The sequence below is a fragment of the Myodes glareolus genome, chromosome 7 (genome assembly GCF_982192425.1).
Source record: "Myodes glareolus chromosome 7, mMyoGla1.1, whole genome shotgun sequence".
Classification (NCBI taxonomy): Eukaryota; Metazoa; Chordata; class Mammalia; order Rodentia; family Cricetidae; genus Myodes; species Myodes glareolus.
In genome coordinates, this window is record NC_142032.1 from 61,696,833 (window position 1) to 61,717,167 (window position 20,335).

The window sequence follows — 20,335 nt, forward strand, 5'->3', positions numbered from 1 at the left end:
GCTGGGATGGGACACGTGCTCCCTGCCTGTACTGACCCTGCTGTGAGCCCTATCCTTCTAGGCACCCCTTTTACCTGGGGTCTGGAAGAGCCAAAGACGGGTGCTCAACTTGTCCCAGACCTCTGTATATAGCTTGTGTGTGCACTCAGGTTACCTGTGTATTGTGGGATACAAGCTAGGTACAATATCCCTGACATTCCAGCCTCAGAACCAACCTGAGCCCCATTATCTAGACACTTTGGGAAGCTGAATCCTGACTTCTAAGCATCCGGGGAACCTGTACCTCATTGTGTGAACATCTGGTAAGGCTGTGTGTCCTATCTCCTGAGCAGTGGAGAATGCACATTGATCCACCACCTAAGCACCCAAGGAACACAGTACCCATCTCCTAACCATCCAGGGAGGCTACACCCCATCATCCCAGAATCTGGAGAAATGGCACCGTTATCAGGGCCTCTCGGGAGGACCTCCTGCCTGTGCTTGGCATAGGCTGTGTGCTTCACTGCTACACCAGGACCTCATAGCCTACTTGAGCATGGTGTAATGCTACAGTGTCTTGGACATGACACACTGAGTTTTGGGACTCTATCGGAGACTCCAGGGATGTGAACCCTGACCTCCGCAGTGCCCAGCTGAGTCTTCCATCCCCTATACATATGCCCTGTCATGATGGAACTCACTGAACAACTAGACGCATCTTCCAAGGGCTTCAGAGAACTGGAGTTCGACCCCATCTACCATATAGCTTTGTGAAGGCCTCATACACATTGGTTTGCCGTCTCTGTCCAAGGAAACCATAGAATGGTGTCTTTAATCGACACTTGTGAATACCTGGGGGTACATGCCCCAAATAGCCAACTGTCTCTGCAGCTGGGTGACCTGTTCCCTGTTCATTTGGGAACAGGGGCTCCATTCTGTGATCACCAGGGTCTTGGACAGCCTGTACCCTATTTGCTGGGCTTACTGAATTGCCTATTGACACAAGGTTCATAGGACTGCATGTCAGGCCGGAGGCCCAGGGCCGGCGCCACGTTCCTGTGGTTTTGGACACGCCGCTCCTGGGCATCACACCACTGTGAGCGTCCTATTCACCCTTGTCTCGGTTCTCTGTGTGCCATTCATTGAGCTCTGGGCTGCCTGCCCACCCCCAGCCGCCCAGGTGTCTGCACTCTGTACCTGCGCCCCATGAGCTGAGCCCGCACAAGAGCTGACTGCTGAGTTCTGATCTCTGTACCCATGGGTTTGAGTGCGTGTTACCTACACCCCATTAGCTGAACACGGAGTTCCCACAGTCCACTGTACTGTGGGCCTGAGTTTCCCACTCACGGGCTCTATAGCGTTTCCACCCTGGTCACCCCATGTCCTCAGAGAGGCCTTTTGTGAACAGTTGAGCCTTACAGTCGTTAGCCAATTCCTTGCTTTGAGAGGTATAGTAGCTTCTTTATGTTTTTGAGACAGGGTCTTATGCAGCCCAGGCTAGCCTAGAACTCACTAGGTCGCTGAGAATGACCTTGAAGTTCTGATTTCCCCTGCCTGTACCTCCTGAGTGCTGGGATTGTGGGCTACCAAGCCCAGTGTATAGGGCTGTGGGTGAGCTCAGGGTCTCATGTATCCTAGGCAAGTACTCTAGCCATTAGCTTCATTCCCACCCTTCTCTGGTCGATTCTCTGTCACCCTTTGTTGGAGTTCTTATGTGGGTATTCTGCTCCCCAAAGAACTAAGGTGATCAAACCCTGGAGACCCGATACCTCGCTTGTCTGGGTGTCTGGGTACCTTTTGCTCTTAGCACACGGTGGCTAGGTTCCCAAAGCCCCCCACTTTCTGATGCTCACTGTCCTGTATGCTTCTGTCTGAGGGTCTCCATGTCCTACCCCAGTTGTCTCTGCATAAGTGCAGCAGGCACCCACCTCCAGGTGTCTGTGTGCTGTGTACGGGTTCTCAGATCTGAGCACCTTTCACGCCTTCCCACAAGTACAGTGGTCACTTAAGGCTGGGCATAGCCCTGTCTCTACCTACATAGCTTGAGATATGGCGACTGTGGCTTCCCTTGGGCTAAACAGAGAGCTTATGCTCAGGGTTCCCAGCTAGCTGCACCCTGCAACCTCTTCCTGGGAACCCTTGCTTTTCTGGGTGTCTGGCAGCCTGCCTCTTATTCTTCTAAACTGCTAGGTAGAAAAGTCTTCAAGAATCACGCCACAGCTCCCCCGCCCCAGTTTCCAGGGTCTCCGCCAACCCTCCCCATCACCCAGGAGCTGTGCGCCAACCCAAGAGTGCTGGCTGACGCTGACATGCACCCCACTCCAAGGCCCCAGTCTTCCTCTTCATCATCGCCTGAGGTTTGGACAGCTTGTCCTCCTTCACCAGGGTCTTTGGCAACCTAACACCCCACTGCCTGTCTCTCACGTAGGCCCACATCCCAAGGCAAGGGCCCCCAGCAGCCGTTCCAAGATCCACTGCGTCTTTGGATGTTCACTGCCCATTCATCACAAGCGGGCGTCACGGCCCATGTGAGTCCATATCCCTTCTGGTCCCAGTCTCTATTCATGCATGGCGCCAGGCTGGCTGCTTTACCTTCTGAGCGTCAGAGTTCCTGCTGTGGATATCTGAAGACCTCCCACAATCTAGCAGCATGTGGGAGATATGAACCCTACTGATACAAGAGTCTGGGTGTCCTGCACCCCCATAACAGAATTCCACAGTGCTTTACCTGACACATACCAGTGAATAAGTGAAACAACCTCTGAATGTGTCTGAAATTGGGGTGCTATCCCTTGTAACCCCTGTCTGAGTGCCTGAATTGAGTATATCTGTGGATCTGAGTACTGGGGTGCACTGTTCCCTATTCTACCAGGGTTTCTGGGTGGTATGTGCTCTCAACTACCTCTTATTAGACATCACATAGGCCCATATCCTAGGTAGGGGCTCCCGGGTGGCCAGTTCCAAGCTCCAATGCATCTTTGGATGTCCTAACCCATTCAGGGGTGTCTGGGCCCAGTGAACCCATTCATCCCTGTCTCAGGGCCTCTGTGCTCTATTCATGCACAGCTCTGGGCAGCCTGCACCCCGTCCACCCCCATCTCACAGACAGTCTGTGCATTGTCGCCCCTTTTCCAGGAACAGCTGCCGGGCAGCCAGCAGGCACATTCCGGGGTTTGGCCTGAAGCCAATGCAAACCCTAGCTTTGCTGGCGCTAGCAGCAAGCGGGGTGCGGGCTAACCAAGGAGAGGAGGGCAGGCATGGAGGGAGAGTGGAGACCCTCAGTTTGGGGGCATGTGATCAAAGGCTTCCCTAGACACACACTGTCCTCCACCCAAGGGAACATTGGGAAGCCAAAGCCAGCCTGGGACAGAGGCCTGTCTTGAACTGGCTGCCAGCAGGAGCAGCTGTATGCACAGTGTGGGAGGAAGAACCCTCCACCACAGCCGCTATTTCCTGACCAAACTCCCTCAGCTGCCCACCCACAGACAGCCCACTGGCAGAATCATCAGCATCAGCCTGGGCAAGGTCCCAGGCTGGGGGGTGGGGAGGTGGGCAGAGGTGAGCATGGGGTCTCATCTCTGTTGCTGTACACCCTAGTCCCTCACCAACCCTAATGGGGACCCCCCCAGTGCTGGGAGGGTCACCAGAAAATGAGTATTGGACTTCTGGACCCACTCGGTCTCTCTAAAAGATGGCAACTGGCTTATCTTGTCTCCAGGCCAATAGAGAAGAAGTGATTTCTCGGAGTCACAAAGTTGTTACCTGGTGGTACAGCCTGTGTGAGTGAAGACCTGGTCTACTTTCCAGGGTCCTTGACAGACAAACTGGTCATAGTTCTCCAAGTATGTGTAAGTTATCCATGTTCTCTGGGTGATGTGGGCCATCGGTATTCTCTGAGGGTAAGAGACTGTGTTTGCTGGGTATAAATGACCATCCATGCTCTCTGAATGTGAAAGCACATGTCTGACTATCCAGATAACTAACTAGTTGGTGTCTCTGAGTCAGAGAGGCTACTAGGGCCAGACCTTTGGGCTCCTTCTTTCGGGCCCCAGTCTGGAGCACCTTGCCTTCTTGCTCTGCTTGGCTGGTCCAACTTGCTCTCTGGAGCTCTGGATAGCCCACATTCTGGTCCTGGTGTAGGGTACCCTCTTTCCTGTCCTGCCAGTTATTCAAGATCTTACCTCCCTCCTGTCCACTGCTGGTCCACTGTCCCAAAGTACCCGCTTGTCCTAGAGATTCTACCTGTTTTTGTCCCTGATTCAACCTGTTTTTTTTGTTTTTGTTATGTTAGAATAGACAAGAAGCACCTTCAAGCAAGTCAGGTTCTTTTAATGGTGGCTAAGGTTTTCCTAAATTTGTCTGATGGGTTTTGATAGACAAAGTATTGTAGAATTACTGCAGCTATGTGGGATCCATACTCTGTGGGGTCCCTGCTGTGCAGAGACCCTGTTCTGGGGGACCCTGCTGTGATGGACCCTGTTGTACAGAGACTGCTGTATGGGTACTCTGCTGTTCAAGGATTCTATTCTGGAAGGCTCTGTTTTACAGGGAGCCTGCTTCAGGAAGACCCTGGATGTGTGGGTACCCTGTGCTGGGGGATCCTGGCATGCAGAAACCCTGCTCTTGGGGGAATCTTGTGTAGGTCCCTATTCTGTTAAACCATGCTATATAGACACCCTGTTTAGGGGGACTCTGGTGTATAGGAAGTCTGCTGTGTGGGGACCCTGTTGTGTGGGTATCCTGCCTGAGGGGGTCCTTCTGTGCAGGGCCTCTTCTCTAAGGGGACCTTGTGTGTACAGACCTGCTTTGCAGGGAACTATAGTATAGAGATCCCTGGACAGAGTTACAGTGATTCCCTAGAATCTAAGGCAGTGGACTCCAGGTTCAGAAAAAGAAAGAGACCCAAGTAACCATAGCCCACAGTCTTTCTTTGTGAACACAGAAGGTCTCTCCAAATCCAGGGGTGCCTGGCTCACTGATGTTGGGGCCTGGAGGTTATTGGAGAGCCTCACTATTGGCATAGAGTCTGCAGGTATGTGCTGGTCCTTGAGCTGGTGTAAGGATGGTTCAGTATTTGACCTTCAGGGCTCTTTTCAGCCTTCTGGGATCAACCCAAGGGCAGTTACTGGTCCTAGGAGGAACAATGATCCAATCTGCACCCAGAGGTCAGGCATGGCAGGCGCCAGGCTGACTCAGGCGCCAGGCAAGGCTGAACCAGCCAGGCTCCCAGCTCCCCCTGCTGTCTGTAGGCTGCTAGGCCTGACCTCCCGCTCTTGTGGACCCCTGCTCTCTCCTGGGCCCCAGCCTAGCTCCTCTTTGGCTGCGCAGCCCAGACCAGAAGGCTGGCAGGCGTTTGGGCGCCCCCTTCCGTACGCATTCCTCTTGCAGGGTCCCAGCAAGCGCGGAAATCTGACTCTCCTCCTCACAGAGGGGTTGTCCTAAGCCCCTGACTGTTCAGCTCTCTGGCTTTCTGAGTAAAAATCTGTGGGAGGGGGAAGTATAAGCTATGCCTTCCCCCAGACCCACCCGAACAAACTCTAAGTAAGCAGAGTAGTCACTGGGACCCCAGGACATCAGTTCTCTTGCAAAGAGACTTTAACATCCCAGTTGAATCTTCCTCAGTCCTTCACCCAGGGTCAGGCCAGGACCAAGGCCTCAGTGTTTAGGTATCAGAGACCACTGCTGAGAAGGAATGAGAAATATCCCAGAGCAAGACGTCATGGCATATTCCAGACCAGAAAAGCAGGTGTGTGAGACAAGAGAGGACCACCTAGTAGAACAAAGAGGCATCAACCCTCGGGTGTAGGGAGAGGAGAAGCCCTGCAGTGACAGCCCTACTATCAGGGAAAGTAGTGCCACATTGTCTGCTCTTGGAGGGCTGGAGGCTCACAGGGCAGGTAGAGGAATTTGACAGAAACACCTGGAAACAGGTGGTGTGGTCCCGGGCTCCTGGAGAGAGAGGGCCAGGCAGGTACCGGCTGAGGTGAGGGGACTTCACGGACCTGAAGCAAGGAAGGCAGAGAGCACAGGCATTGGGTCTCCTGGGAGTCAGGCAAGCAAGTGGCCCTGGACCACATGATGAGGCACCTGCTACCTGGCACCTCCGGGAAGTGCAGTCTGCTCCCCTACCCTGTGTGGAGTATTCACGTTAACTGTAGCCGTGTTCAAGGCCTCGCACGCATGCAAATTTACACAGATATGCAAATGCACAAGGGCACACAGACGTGGAAACACAGTCTCTATCTGAAAGGTAAGAGGCCTCTTGACCTCCAGGTGACAAAGCAAGTGATGCTCTAGCCTCAGTGGTGGTGTATCAAGGCCATCAGCCTGCCCCAACAAGAATCACACCTTGGTTTCACAGCATTCTAGCTCCCATGATAACCAGCCTCACCTGGTAGGAGTCTTAAATGGTGTATGCATCCTAGAGGTCCTGGCTCTGGGCCGGTGGGCAGACCCTAGCAGATGAGGGTTGTGCCCCTGCGCAGGCTGGACTGTCAGCCACTTTGAGCAGTGCTTGACTAGAGTTCATGCTTTCCCCAGCCCTGCCTCACTCCTAACCGCAGCCATAGCCTTTGCTTCGCACACGGGGTCTGTTGGAGGCCAGAACCTAGTCCGGAACCAAACACAGCCTTGTCTGGCAGGGTGGGGAAGAGGCCCACTCTCCTCTAGCACATTCTAAATGCCCTCTCCTGCCTTTCTTGCCCCTGCCCATTGTAGTGTGCCCAAACTATGTGTGGAGGGTAAGAGTTTTCTGTATCTACCTTTTCTGGGACCCAGGTGCCCTATGTCTCCACCTCTGATGCCTCTGCAGGACCAGGGTCTGCATGGATGGAGGAACAGAGAGGCTGCAGGATGCCACCTCTCCCATTTATGTCTGCCTGAGCTGGGCCTCTGTCAGCCTCCCTCTCCTCATGTGCCCTCCCTGGAAGTCCTGCCAAGATTCTCAAGCTTTGGAAACAGCCTTAAGGGTCAAATAGGTCTACCTGATGTTCTAGTCCAACCTGCGGAGAGTGCTCGGGGCTGTGAAGTTCTGGCAATCAGTGGGGTCAGCCTTGGGCCCGTGACTCCCAGCTAGGTGGGGCCTCAGGGTCCCTTTATCTCCAGTTACTGAACAGCTATCTGGGTCACAGAAGTATTTAGGCCTGGGTCTGATTCTGGGGATTTATTACTAGGGGCCTCCTCTCCTTGGCTTTGCTTGCTAGCCTCGGAGGGTCTGTAGATGCCTGGTCAACTTTCCTGTACCTGTGATTGAATTTGGATTTCTGGGTCATCCCAGACCCAAAGTATGTTTGTGTACCCATGTGACCCTGCATCCTTGTGAGCCTCAGCTCAGTGCCAGGAACCACTTGGTATGGGTCCCCACCTAAGGGCCAGCTATGTAACTCTGAACATGGCTAGAGACTATTGCCTTTTCTTCTCTGTAGACAGGAGCAGCATCAGCCCCTGTCTCTGAGGTCTGCTGTGACCACTAGATGAGCAGCCCATGGTGGGAATGGCAGCTGAACTTACCCTTGCTCTCACTGCCTGTGAGGACATGTTACTCTGCAGGCTGCTATAGTGTCTGCCTGGTCTGCCCTGTTTTCCCCAGGCTTCACCTACTAAAAAGTCATTTCCTCACTCCCTCCTCTTCCATGCATACCCACCCATCATCCACCTATCCATCCACATGTCTACTCACCCACCTCTCTACCCACCGTCTATCCATATACTCACTTACTCATTCATATACCCAAGTATCCATCTACCGACACACATTCACACACCCATGTATACAGCTAACCCTTATACATCCTCCCACCCACCTATTCCCTCCATCTCATTTACCCATTCCTCCATTCATCTTACCCACCCACCCATCCATCCCCTCCCTCCCTTTCCCTCCCCATTTTCTTCCCTTCATTCTTCTTTTTCTCCTTCTCATGTTTGACTCCATGTCATCCTGGTTCACTGGCCCCCATTTTCCTGGTCAGAGAAGTTATTGGAGACATTAGGCCCCAAAGACCAGCCAGGGTGATTTGGCTGAGGCCAGCTTGTTAGGAGCATAGAATCTTCTGAACAGTACCTGCTGATCTGAGGAGTCATCGCCTATGGAATTGACCTTGGAGAGCTGCCACACAGCAGAGCAATCTGGGGTGGTGGGGGGCTCACAGACCCTGGACCTGTTCACCATGAACTCTCTGCCTCAGCGTGGGTGCCAATGTCTCCACAGGAGGTCTGAACATAATCTGACCTCACATGCCATTTGGGTACCAGGCAGCAGGAATGGTGCAAGCCCTCCAAGCCCCCTCCAAGGGGTCATCCCCCAAGGCCGAAAGCTCTCCTGTGGTCCCCTCACCAGTAGTCTTGGGACCCCTCTCCTCCATGCAGTCAAGAGTATCCTCAGGTTACTCTGCTGAAAATTGTCTGAAATAAATTCTCCCTGGTGGTTAAGACTGCTGGAAGGTAGAGGTCCTGACAGCAGCCACGTCTGCTCTCAGTTTGGTTTCACGGTGTCACACTCATGTAAACTATTTCTACAGCTTTGAAATCTAAAGGACAAAAGTTTAGAAAACTCCCTGCCTCCCTGCTCTTCTCCTGCCTGTTAAGTCATCATTTCTTCTTAGAAAAATTTCTTTCTTTCTTTCTTTCTTTCTTTCTTTCTTTCTTTCTTTCTTTCTTTGTCTTATTTTTTTATTTTGGTGTATCTGCAGGATGTGCATGCACATGTCTACATGCATATGTGAAGGCCAGAAGACCTTAGATGATGTCATTTCTTCAGGGAATACCACCCTGGGTGTATGTTTGAGTGTGTGCATATGTGGGTTCATGTGTGTGCTGGTGTGTGTGGAGTGCATTTCTGCAGATTCACTTGCATATTCAGGTATACGTGTGTGTTTGCACTCACTTGGAGGGCATATGTATATAGGCATATGTGTGTACACGTATGTGTCTAGGTCTAAGGGGAAACATGTATTTGTTGTATGTGTGTCCGGTACGTATCTGTATGTGGACGCGTGTGTGTGTGTGTGTGTGTGTGTGTGTGTGTGTGTGTGTGTGTGTGTGCATTTGTGTATGTGGATTGGTGTGTGCAGGTACATGTATGTTTGCAAATACTTATGTGTGTATGAGAGCAACTGTGTGTAGAACATGCATGTATGCAAGTGCATGTGTGTATGCAGTGGTATGTATGTGTAAGTACATCTATAATGAAAGTATACGTGTGTACCCAGGTACAATCAAATAAATAAATATAATTTTTTAAAAGGAAGACTCTAAAAGACAAACTGCTGTGTCTCTGAGCAAAGCTCAGGAACTACAGAGCACAGGCTTGCAGCCTGCTGACCAGAGCTGAGCTCCTGGCCACAGTCACCTGCAGAGGGCGAGGGTGGGCTGGAGGCTGCAAGCATTTGATGAAAGAGTGCACTTTTCTGACATTCTGCTATTGAGGAGACGGGAATACTGGGGTCCGGCTCCAGTATAGGGCGAGAAGGCAGTTGTGACTAAAATGGCACGTTCAGCAGCGGTTGGTGTGTGCACATTTCCTTCCACTTTCTCACAGCTCAATAAAGTGAAGAAGAATCCTGTACGCAGTGAAGAAGGTCGTGCGGGGAGCGTGGTGGTGGTGCAGGGGTATCTGCCACTCTCCAAAACGACTCCTGAAAAGCAGCAAGGAAAGGCAGGTAATTAAACTGTAAAATGGCAAGTGACCCAAGCAGGCACGTCACAGTGCAGTGCCTCCCAGCATTTGGCAGGGTTAGTGGCATTTCTCAGGATGGAACCCAAGGACTTACATGTGCTGGGAAGGTCCTCTAACACCGAGGTACTCCCCAGGCCTCTTTTGCTTTTTATGTTGAGACAGGGTCTCATTAAGTTGCCCAAACTGGCCTTAACTTGAGATTCACCTACATCAGACTTCCATGTAGCCGGAATGAGAGCTTGAGCCACCAGGCCTGGCTGCTCGTCGAAACTGTAATAAGCATAACTCAGGGTACTCATCTGAGAAACGGGAAGCTCAGTTTACTGCAAGAATAAGCAAGGAGCTGGTCAGCAGTGACTCCAAAGTCCACCTTGCCAGGCATGGGAAGGCCATGATCTGGTCAGGAGGGGCCCAGCTCCCCAGGCATAGGGAGGCTGTGCTGCTGTTGAGATGCACATGGGGCCAGTGCACTGACTCGTACACACACATGAAGACAGTATGGAGATGTGGAAATGAGCATTCATTTAAAGTGTTTGCACGGATGTGCGCGTTGCAATAACATTGTTCTGAATATCTCAGCATAAGAAAAGAATGAACAAAACCATGCTTATTTCTTTTTTGTTTGTTTGTTTGTTGGAGGGGCTTTATTTGCTTGTTTATTTGCTTTTTGAGACAGGATCTCTCTATGTAATAACCCTGGCTATTCTGGAACTCAATTTATAGACCAGTCTGTCCTCACACTCACAGAGATCCTCCTGCCTCTGCTTCCTGGGATTAAAGGCGTGTGCCACTATGCCCGGCTGTGCATATTTATTTCTTAAATTATTTTTTGACAGCTAAAAATGTTTTAGAAATATGGAATGCTTCGTGAATTTGTGTGTCATCCTTGATAGGAGCCATGCTAACCTTCTCTGTAGAGTTTCAATTTTAGTGTATGTGCTACCAAAGAGAACATATTAAATTCTTAAAATGCTAAAAATGTTTGCTATTCCACCTGAATTTGTGAAGCTGCGCACATGAGTGAGCACATAGGACCAAGAGCGAGACACCCTCCAGGAGCAGGAAGCCTAGGGTCAACCCAGTTAACTATCAGGGCATCACATGCCCAGGGCTAACATTAATTGCATTTGTGTGCATGTGTACATGCATGCATGTGTGTATACATAAACTTATGTATGTGGTATACATGTATGTGAGTGCATGAGCTCATGTGTGTATGGTGTATATATATGGTATGAGTACACATATGTGCAAGAGCTTGTATGTGTGTGGTGTATATGTCTGGGAGTGCATGTGTGTGCTTGTGTGGTGTTTATGTGTATGTGAGTATATATGTGAGCATGAACTCTTTTGTGTATGTATGATGTGTGCATGTGTGTGAGTATATGTATGTGTGCTGTATATGTGAGCGAGTACATGTGTGTGCATGTATTTATGTTTGTGAATTCATGTGTGTGTGTGCATGTTTCAACTTTAGCCTCCTTGTCACTCCTAATATCATGAAGAGCCAAGTGTGGTCCTATGTAAATGTCTACTGTAATTTACAGGAAACTATTAGGTTGTTCCTTTAGAGTCAGGCCCTTGTGGGTTCCCACAAGGCCAGGGTGAGGCTTCAGTTCCACATCCTCCCCAACTCTTTTTCCTGTTTCCTAACTGTCAGTCATTCTGAGTGGCAGGAGGTGAGAATTTGTAGTTTCTATTTTAATCTCCACGATTCTCAGTGTGTTGGGTATCTGTGGCAGCTGGTTGTGCATAGCCATTCGCAAGCTCAGTTGTTTGAACACTTGGTCCCCAGTGGTGGTGCTGTCTGGGAATTTCTGGAAGGTGGGACTTAATTAGAAGCTGCTCAAGGGAGCTGTAGTATGACTATTTCAGGGGAGTTATGAACAAATGTCTGTTCATCCCAAGCACATCACAAACAACAGACCAAACGTCTGTCCAGTTTAGTGAGTCAGCGGGATTGGGATAAAATTGACAGAAGTGTGGGTGGGGTGCACTTACAGGAGCATCAGATAATTTGGTAAAGCAGCCCCGGAGATCCCTGCACAGCCTGTAGGCAGTTTCACTGAAGAGTCTCCCCTCTAACCATCGTTACTGCTCATATAATCTCAAGGAGAGGCCTTCCATGTCTTGTATTCCGTGGTCTTCTAGAGCCTTGTAACTTTCCTTTGATCTTAAACAGACTCTCAAGAAGGGAATGCTTTGGTTAGGAAGAAGTAACTGCACAAAAGGAACCTTAAGGGTTAGAGCCAGTCTAGGATTTCTGACAGCTTTGTTTTCCTCCTGGTTGGCTAAGATATGAACAAACTGCACAGCCCACTGTCACCATGGCTTTCCCACCATGATGGACTGAATCAGCTCAGTCTCTGAGCCAAAATAACCCAGATTTGTTGACATTACTCATTCTTTGATATTTGGTCACAGCATCTCTACCAGTAGTGTGTGTGCTGCCACGGTGTCTCTGCCTGTAGTGTGTGTGCTGCCACGGTGTCTCTGTCTGTAGTGTGTGTGCTGCCACGGTGTCTCTGCCTGTAGTGTGTGCTGCCACGGTGTCTCTGCCTGTAGTGTGTGCTGCCACGGTGTCTCTGCCTGTAGTGTGTGCTGCCACAGTGTCTCTGCCTGTAGTGTGTGCTGCTATGGTGTCTCTGTCTGTAGTGTGTGTGCTGCTGCGGTGTCTCTGCCTGTAGTGTGTGCGCTGCCACGGTGTCTCTGCCTGTAGTGTGTGTGCTGCTATGATGTTTCTGCCTGTAGTGTGTGTGTTGCCATGATGTCTCTGCCTGTAGTATGTATACTGCTATGGTGTCTCTGCCTGTAGTGTGTGTGTTGCTACAGCATCTCTGCCTGTACTGTGTATACTGCTACAGTGTCTCTGTCTGTAGTGTGTGTGTGCTGTTACAGTATCTCTGCCTGTAGTGTGTGTATACTGCTACAGTGTCTCTGTCTGTAGTGTGTGTATACTGCTACAGTGTCTCTGTCTGTAGTGTGTGTATACTGCTACAGTGTCTCTGTCTGTAGTGTGTGTGTACTGCTACAGTGTCTCTGCCTGTACTGTCTGTGCTGGTAAACTTGCTTAAATATTATGCCTGATGTCTTTTAGAGTTCTTTGCTTTTTTCTTAAATTTTGAGACAACCTCTTCTTGTCCCAAATCCATCATTGGATAAGTGAATGGCATATTTCCTCCAAGCAGTTGGATTGTCTGTTGCTATTTCTTTTCTTTTCTTTTTTTTTTCTTTAAAAGGAATTTTTCATTTTAAGTTTTATATTTATTTATTTTGCAGTGGTATGAACTCCTGCTATGGCACACATGTGGAGGTCAGAGGTCAGCTCATCGGAGTCAGTTCTCTCCTTGCATGGTGTGGTCCTGGGGAATGAACTCAGATCTCAGGCTTAGAGGCGAACACCTTTTCCTGCTGAGCTGTCTCGCTGGTAAAAAAGGGATGCTTTATTATGGTACACAATAGCCTAATGTGAATTGTCTTTAGAAAGATATTGCAAAAACAAACAGGAGGAATAATAAAACAAATATATTACATTTTAGAAGAAAACAGTTGCTTGCTCAAGACTTTGTTTAAAAAGGGGAAATTTAGAGGCGTGTCAAGCACTTTAAACCAAAATAAATTTTTGTTTTGTTTTTAATATGTTGAAAGAAGAATAACACAGCTCTGGGTGAATCAGTGTCATTAAGTGAGCCACCTGGGCCACAGAAAGCATGCTGAGAAACACGGTCTAAGCCACCCCCCAACAGCTCTTCTTTAACACACTTTACTGGTGTGTGCTTTAATTATCTCCTCCTCCTTGTTCTCTTCTCTCCTTTCTCCTCTTCTTATTAGCCTTCCTTCTCTTTCCATTCCTCTCTTCACAGGGCCCAGCCTGACTTGATCCTGGAAATCTTACCAGGACATCAAGGAAATGAAGAAAAGACTGTCATACACACACACACGCACATGCATACATGCGTGCCCACAAGCACATACATGTGCACACACACTCACAGAGAGTGGGGGGAAAGGGGAGGGATGGGGGGAAGAGAGAGAGAGAGAGAGAGAGAGAGAGAGAGAGAGAGAGAGAGACTGGAATCAGGTGGGCCTTGCTCACTCTGAACAGCACCAACTTTAGCAAGTTTATTTTGCACATCAGAAGGTGAGATTAGCTAGTCTCCTAGGAGGTCTCTGTAGGGGAGCAGTCTCAGGTTACAGTCGTCTGCGAGGAGGAAGTGCAGTAGCTAGCTGTTGCATACATTTGTCGATACATTTTTCTTTGGGCCTCCAGCTCACAAAAACGACAAGGAGACTTATTTTTAATTATGAAAGCTTGACCTTAGCGTAGGCCTGCTTCTAACTAGCTCTTATAGCTCAAATTAACGCCTAGTTTTAAATCTACATTCTTCCACACACTCTTTACCTCATCCACATTTTGCCCGCCCTGCTTCCTCTGTGTCTGGCTGGTGACTCTTTCTTTGTCCCAGAACATGCTCTGTCCAGAAGTCCCTGCTATACTTTCTGCCTAATTATTGGCCAGTTAGCCTTTTATTAAACCAGTCACAGTGACACACTTTATTCCACAGCATACACTGGTCAACCCTTACATACTGGTCAATCCTTTAAAAACTTTGGTACTTGGGCCAGAGGAACGCTTTGCCAATTCTGAGCCTCGTTGGTATAGGAAAGACTTTGCTAAGCCTCTGAGCCTAGCTCAACTGATGGAAGGCATGAGTTGGGGCCTTGGGGTTCTGGTCAATAATACACAGTCACTCAGGACCTCATCATTCTTTATACATCCATTCAAGGCTTCCTCGGCTCCCCATGCCACTACTACCACCTCCTCCTCTCTCTCTTCCCCTCACTACCTCTTCCTCTTCTCCATCTTCCTTGTCCTCTTTCTTCAGGGCTAGGGATGGGAAACCAAGTTTAGGTGCCAGGCAAGGGTTCTATTGAGCAGCACACTCTCACCCTTTTCTCCCTCTCTTGTCAGCGTCTTTGGAAGAGCAAACATTTTCAAAGTCAACCAAGTCAGACGTTTTCATTTTCAGTGTCCTGAGATCCCTGTGTTACAACTGAGAGATTGCTTTGAGTCTCAGAAGAGACTGGACCTTTACACTCTATTGAGACTGCGAAATTATCTGTGGAGTCTGTTATGGCCATTCTATTACCTTTGGCTCATGACACAGAGTACCCAGTACCACAACTTCCTAGTGACTACGTTCCACTTGAAAAGCAGGTGGCAGGACCCCATTAATAATGTCTTTTTGAAACATCTTGGCTCTTTTCGATTCCACACGTGTTTTGTACTCCTACTGGCATCTTGATGGGCTCATATGAAATAAACTTCAAGAGGAATCCATGGATAGTCGGTATTGGCAGTTCCGAGTCTCCCAACTGCTGAGCACAGGGGCCAGGCTCTCAGTTCATTAAGCATCTCTGCTCTCGCATCATTGACTCTCCCTCCTCCTAGCTCAGACCTTCCCTTTCCCACAAGCAGTGGGTGTCCCTGGGGATCACAGTGCTATTGCTCAGAACCAGGAAGCTGAGTCTCCTGTCTCAATGAAGAGGAACACTGCGGAGGAGAGCTGTGTGACCAGCAGGTTACATCTCCCAACAAGCCCAGACTTAGAAACTCCAGTCTCATAAGGGAACAGCCCTCACTGTTCGTAGAACTGGCGGAGGACTGTATCTACCCTCCTGGAAAGTCCACCTTCCACTCCCTCCCTTTTTTGCATTTTTAAAAAGATTTATTTTTGTTTCTGTGTTTTGTGTTTATCTATGTGTCCACCAGAGAAGTCTATTCAGATATGATTTTAAGACAATAAAAAGTCTTTATGAGCCGGTGACTACATTGAATGGTTCAATATTGCAGTGTGGCCCCGAGCCTTTCTTAGGGTAATCTATCAAACACAAAAGCAATATTCTGTGTTGGCATATTTCAGTTAACAAGGACAGTTAGCCAGAAGTGGAACTACAGAGCCAAAAAGCAAGGTTAGTCCATTTAGAGACTTTCCTAGAACTATAAACTTGGATAGATCAAGCCTTTGTTTTAGTTTTGGCAAGCGGTGCTGTTTCTACGCTAAATGTCATGTCCTAAACGGCACCTCCATCGCAGAATCAGTTGTGCTAAGGTCTGAGTTCTGTTACATGTGTGTCTCATGTTTGCAAGTGTGGATGGAGGCCAGAAAAGGGCATCAAACTCCCTAGAGCCAGAGTGGTCCCTGGTTGTGAGCTGCCAGATGTGGGTGCTGGGCACTGAACTCAGGTCCTCAGGAAGAGCAGAAAGTGCTTTTTAACCCTGAACCATCTCCCCATTCCGTCTCCCTTTAATTTTCGTTCTGTGTATTTAATCTGCATGTGGGAGTGGGGCAATGGGCATGGGAGGTCGAAGGACAACTTGCAGAAACTGGTTCTTTCTTTTACCACATGGGTCTTGGGGATCAGACTCAGGTTGTGGGATTTGGTCACAGGCTCCTTTGCCTGCTGAGTCATCTCACCAGCCCTAGCACTTTCTCTCTGAGCACCATTGCTTCACAAGCAGAAAGCATGGGGGTGATTCATTTCTCTGCTTTCTCTGGTGGCCCCAGAAGAACTATAGAGAAGCTTGGTTTTATAGAGCCTGGGAACCTCTCAAAGGAACTAAGACACCCACCCCCGTGCGCCCCACCACCACCACCACCAAAAAATGCAGTTGGAAATCCTTAGTTCAGGAGCCGAATTGAATGCAGTCAGGAAGCAGAAAATGAAATTACATTGGGAGGCTTAAAAGATAAGAGTTAACAAGGCCCATGCTGAAACTTCTGGGCCATTGCAGATAAGGATGTTGTGTCATTCACAGCAGAATTTCATCTCCTACTTTTCAGAAACAAGCAGAAGGTCAGAGCGATTGTTCTGCACCTGCTGCTGCTCAAGTGCCTTTGACTTAAATGGCCAGTGTGCCAGAACACCGGGGCAGGGATGTCAGACCAACGATGCATGGGCTGTTATGATGGTGGTAAGCTGTGTTTTCCTTCCTTCCTTCCTTCCTTCCTTCCTTCCTTCCTTCCTTCCTTCCTCCCTCTCTCTCTCTCCCTCCCTTCCCCCTTCCTATTTTTCCTCCTTCCTTTGGTTTGTTGAGACAGGGGCTTATGTAGCCCATGTGGACCAGAACTTGCTATGTAGCTGAGGGTGATTTTGAATTCCTGTTCCTTTGGCTCCTGAGTGCTCAGGATTGCAGGCATGCACCACCATGCCCAATTATTTTTCTTTTGGGGGCACAATGGTTGTTTGAGGGACAGGGTCTCATGCATCCTAGGGTAATCTTGAATTATCTTTTAAAAATTTATTTTATTATTGTTTGTATGTGTGTGTGTGCATTTGAATGTATATGTGGTGGCCAGAGAACAAATCCATAGAAACAGTGTTCTCTTTCCACTTTTAAATGGGTTCTGGGACTAGAACTCAGGATGCCAGGCACAGCACAACTTTTATCTCCTGGGCTATGGTGTCTGCTCCTTAGTCTTGAATTCTGCTGCCTCTCTATCCTTAGTGCCGGGGTTGCAGCGATGTTCCACCATGTCTTGCTTACTGATTTCTAATTTCCACAGGATTCAGATCACACAGTCCAGAAGGCACAGAGCTTTTGAGTGTTTGCAGTCTGCACACACCTCCACCTGTTTTGTTGTCTGGCTGGTGTGGGCCTCACAGCTGAGCAACTCGCTCCTGACCTGGAAAGAGTATGAACAATCAGTTCTTCTGTGAAGGGTTGTAGAAGCTTCCAGAAAACACATTAGGGCCTGGGGATTTCAGAGTTAAAACTTAAAAAAAAATGGTTTCTTTTATTATTTTTAGTTTTGTGTGTTTATGTGTAAGTCTGTGTGTGGGCTGTTTACATGAGAATACAGGGGCCAACAGAGGCCAGAAGGGGGCACTGAAACTCCCTGGGGCTAGAATGAGAGGGAATTGTCAGCCACCTGACATAGCTGGTACCCAACTTAATCCTCTGCAAGAGCAATATAGCCTAATTACAGCTGAGCCATCTCTTCAGCCTCTTCAGTAGCCTTTTGATTATAAATTCAGCTACTTCAACAAGCACAAGGACATCTGTCTAGACCGGTCTCTGGGCCGCTGCTCAGATTTGGACTGCTGTCTCTCCTCCTAAGCAAAGGTCCTCCAGGTTCCTGAGTGCATCATGGTGATGGGCACCTCCTCTCTATGTGGGTGAGGTTCAGCCTCAAGGCACTCTTTGATGTCAGAGGCTAGGGGTACGTGCTTAGCCGGATGTGCTGGTGCACACCTATAATCCCAGTTCTAGGAAAGCCAAGGAAGGAAGTTCTGGAGTTTGAGGCCAGTCTGTGTTACACAAATTCCAGTAACAAAGAGACCCTGGCTCAATTAAGGGATGGAATGTGGGGAAGAGACAGCTAGAATCGAGGGACATTTGAGGGATGGTATGGAAACCTAGTGCTGTGGGAAAATTCTTAGAATGCATGAAGAAATCCTAATGAGGGCTTCTAATAATGGGAGTGATGGAGCCTCAACTGGCCCTCTCATCACCAAAGAAGACTTCCAGAACTGAGACTGGGTTGCATTCAATTAAGTTGTTGGCGAAGGGGGTTCCATGGAAATCCCCAAACAACCCAGGCTGTTGCTAAGACAATGGGTGCTATCTAAAAACTGATTGTGGAGTCTCATTGCTGAGGCTTACCCACACAATTCATTGAACATGGAGAAGTTGAGCTGGAGCCTACATGGAGCATTCACCTTGTTCTAGTGTCTTTGGTACAGGAAGAGACTCTCCAGGCTACCAAAAAAGAAACATAAGCACCAACTCAGCTACAAACCCTTTGATCTACATATATTTTGCCTACAAGATATACTAGGGCGATGGTAGCATAGAACTTGTGGGAATAGCCAACCAATGTCTGATTTGACTTAAGGCCATTCCATGAGATGGAATCCATACTTGATGCTGTTTGGGTGACCAAGAACCAGAGACTAGATATCTCAGAGACATAAGGTAAAACCAAATATTACTGGTCTAAAATAATAATAATAAGTAACAATAAAATGACTCAGAGGGAACAAGAGTCAGTTTATTCTGGAGACACATCTGAGTGACCATGGCTAGGTCAGATGCAGGTCGCCTACAAATACCAGTGTGGTTAAGAGAGAGTTCTATGATGTTTCGATAGTAACAGAACAAAGAACATCACAAATAAGTACACCTTTTAAGTATATTGGTGGAAACATCAGGTAGGTGGGGTACAGAAGAATAGGGGAGTCTCTGCTATAGGCCTTGGATGCCATCCGATGACATTTTTAGCCTTTGGGTTGGTAGAAGCTAGGGGGTCCTTCAAGTCAATGCAATCCAAAATGATTTGCTTGATAGTCATGAGGATGTTAGGTCACACACAAGACGGTCAATAAATGACTTTTTATGGGGCTTTTAAAGATTGCCCAAGTTAATTTGGCTCTGGACCTGCAACATTCCAGATCCCCACACTCACAGAAGCAGTTATCAGTCAATCAGCCTGTTGAATCTTTAACAAAGGTGTGGCTTTTTTTTTCCTCTGGTAACTTCTGTTCACACAAGTCTCCTGCACCCCTGTCTGCTTGTCTCATACAGACTTTAATCTGAGCAGAATGCTCTCCGAAAACCAAAGAAAGGTACCCAGAGAGATGCTTTTAAACTCAAAGCAAAGACATCCTAGACAGTTAGAGGTCAAGGAATAGTTACCTCAGAAATGAAATGGAATTCAAAATGGAGCAATTACAGAAACAGAAATACATCCTACTCCCAGAGTCCCATTGAAGTTTAAGGAACACAGCTGATAAAACTGTACTTAGAAGAAAACCAGTCATTATGACGGAAGGAGGCAAGGATGAAATTAGTAGGTAGCCACTCATCCTTGGAGTTCATCTGTTCTTAAAAATAAGACAGGGTGGGTTAGGGGCATGGCTTAGCCAGTAAAGTCCCTGGGGGCATAAGCCTGAGACCCTGAGCTCAGGCTCCCAGCACCCACGTGAGGGCTTCTACTTGTAACCCCAGCACGGGGTCAGAGTGAAGACAAGGGGTCACTGAAGCTCATTGGTCAGCCGTGTTAGCCAAATCAGTGAGCTTCAGGTTCACTGAGAGACTCTGCCTCAAAAATAAGGGTGGGAGTTGGAGAGATGGCTCAAAGGTTCAAGGTGCATTCTTCTCTACCAAGGACCTGAGTTAGATCACCAGTACCCACATCAGTGGCTCACAAGTGCTTGTAACTCCAGATCCGGGTTTCCAGTGCTCTCTTCTGGACCTTGTGGGCACCTGTACACACACACACACATACACACACACACACACACACACACACACACGATAAATCTAAAGATAAATAGGATAAAATGTGTGTGTGTGTGTGTATGTGTATGTACAGATAGGGGTCAGACATGGTGGCAAATGCATTTAATTCTAATACTTGGGAGACAAAGGTGGGGGATCTTTGTAAGGCCAGCATGGTTTACATGGCAAGTTCCAGGTACATAGTGAGACCCTATCGCACATGCAAGTTGATACAACAACAACAACACACACACAAACACACATGGTATTCTTGTTTATTTTCTGTGGTAGGGATGCAACCCAAGGCCCTGTGCATGGTCAGGCAAGGCCTCTACCACTGTCTGCCACTGAGGCACACTCCAGCACCACAATAAACAGTAATGAAATTTAAACAA

The 20,335-nt window shown here is 48.5% G+C and overlaps 1 long non-coding RNA gene and 1 other non-coding gene across 2 annotated transcripts; one reads left to right on the forward strand and one right to left on the reverse strand.

Moving 5' to 3' along the window:
• Positions 1-10,504: 10,504 nt before the first annotated feature.
• LOC125416021 (U6 spliceosomal RNA) lies at positions 10,505-10,608 on the reverse strand. The gene has a single exon (XR_007236747.1). It is a non-coding gene; the product is annotated as a U6 spliceosomal RNA (small nuclear RNA).
• A 5,815-nt stretch (positions 10,609-16,423) lies between these two features.
• On the forward strand, positions 16,424-17,466 carry LOC125415718 (uncharacterized). Its single transcript, XR_007236670.2, has 2 exons — positions 16,424-16,631; positions 17,224-17,466. It is a non-coding gene; the product is annotated as an uncharacterized LOC125415718 (long non-coding RNA).
• The last annotated feature ends 2,869 nt before the right edge of the window (positions 17,467-20,335 follow it).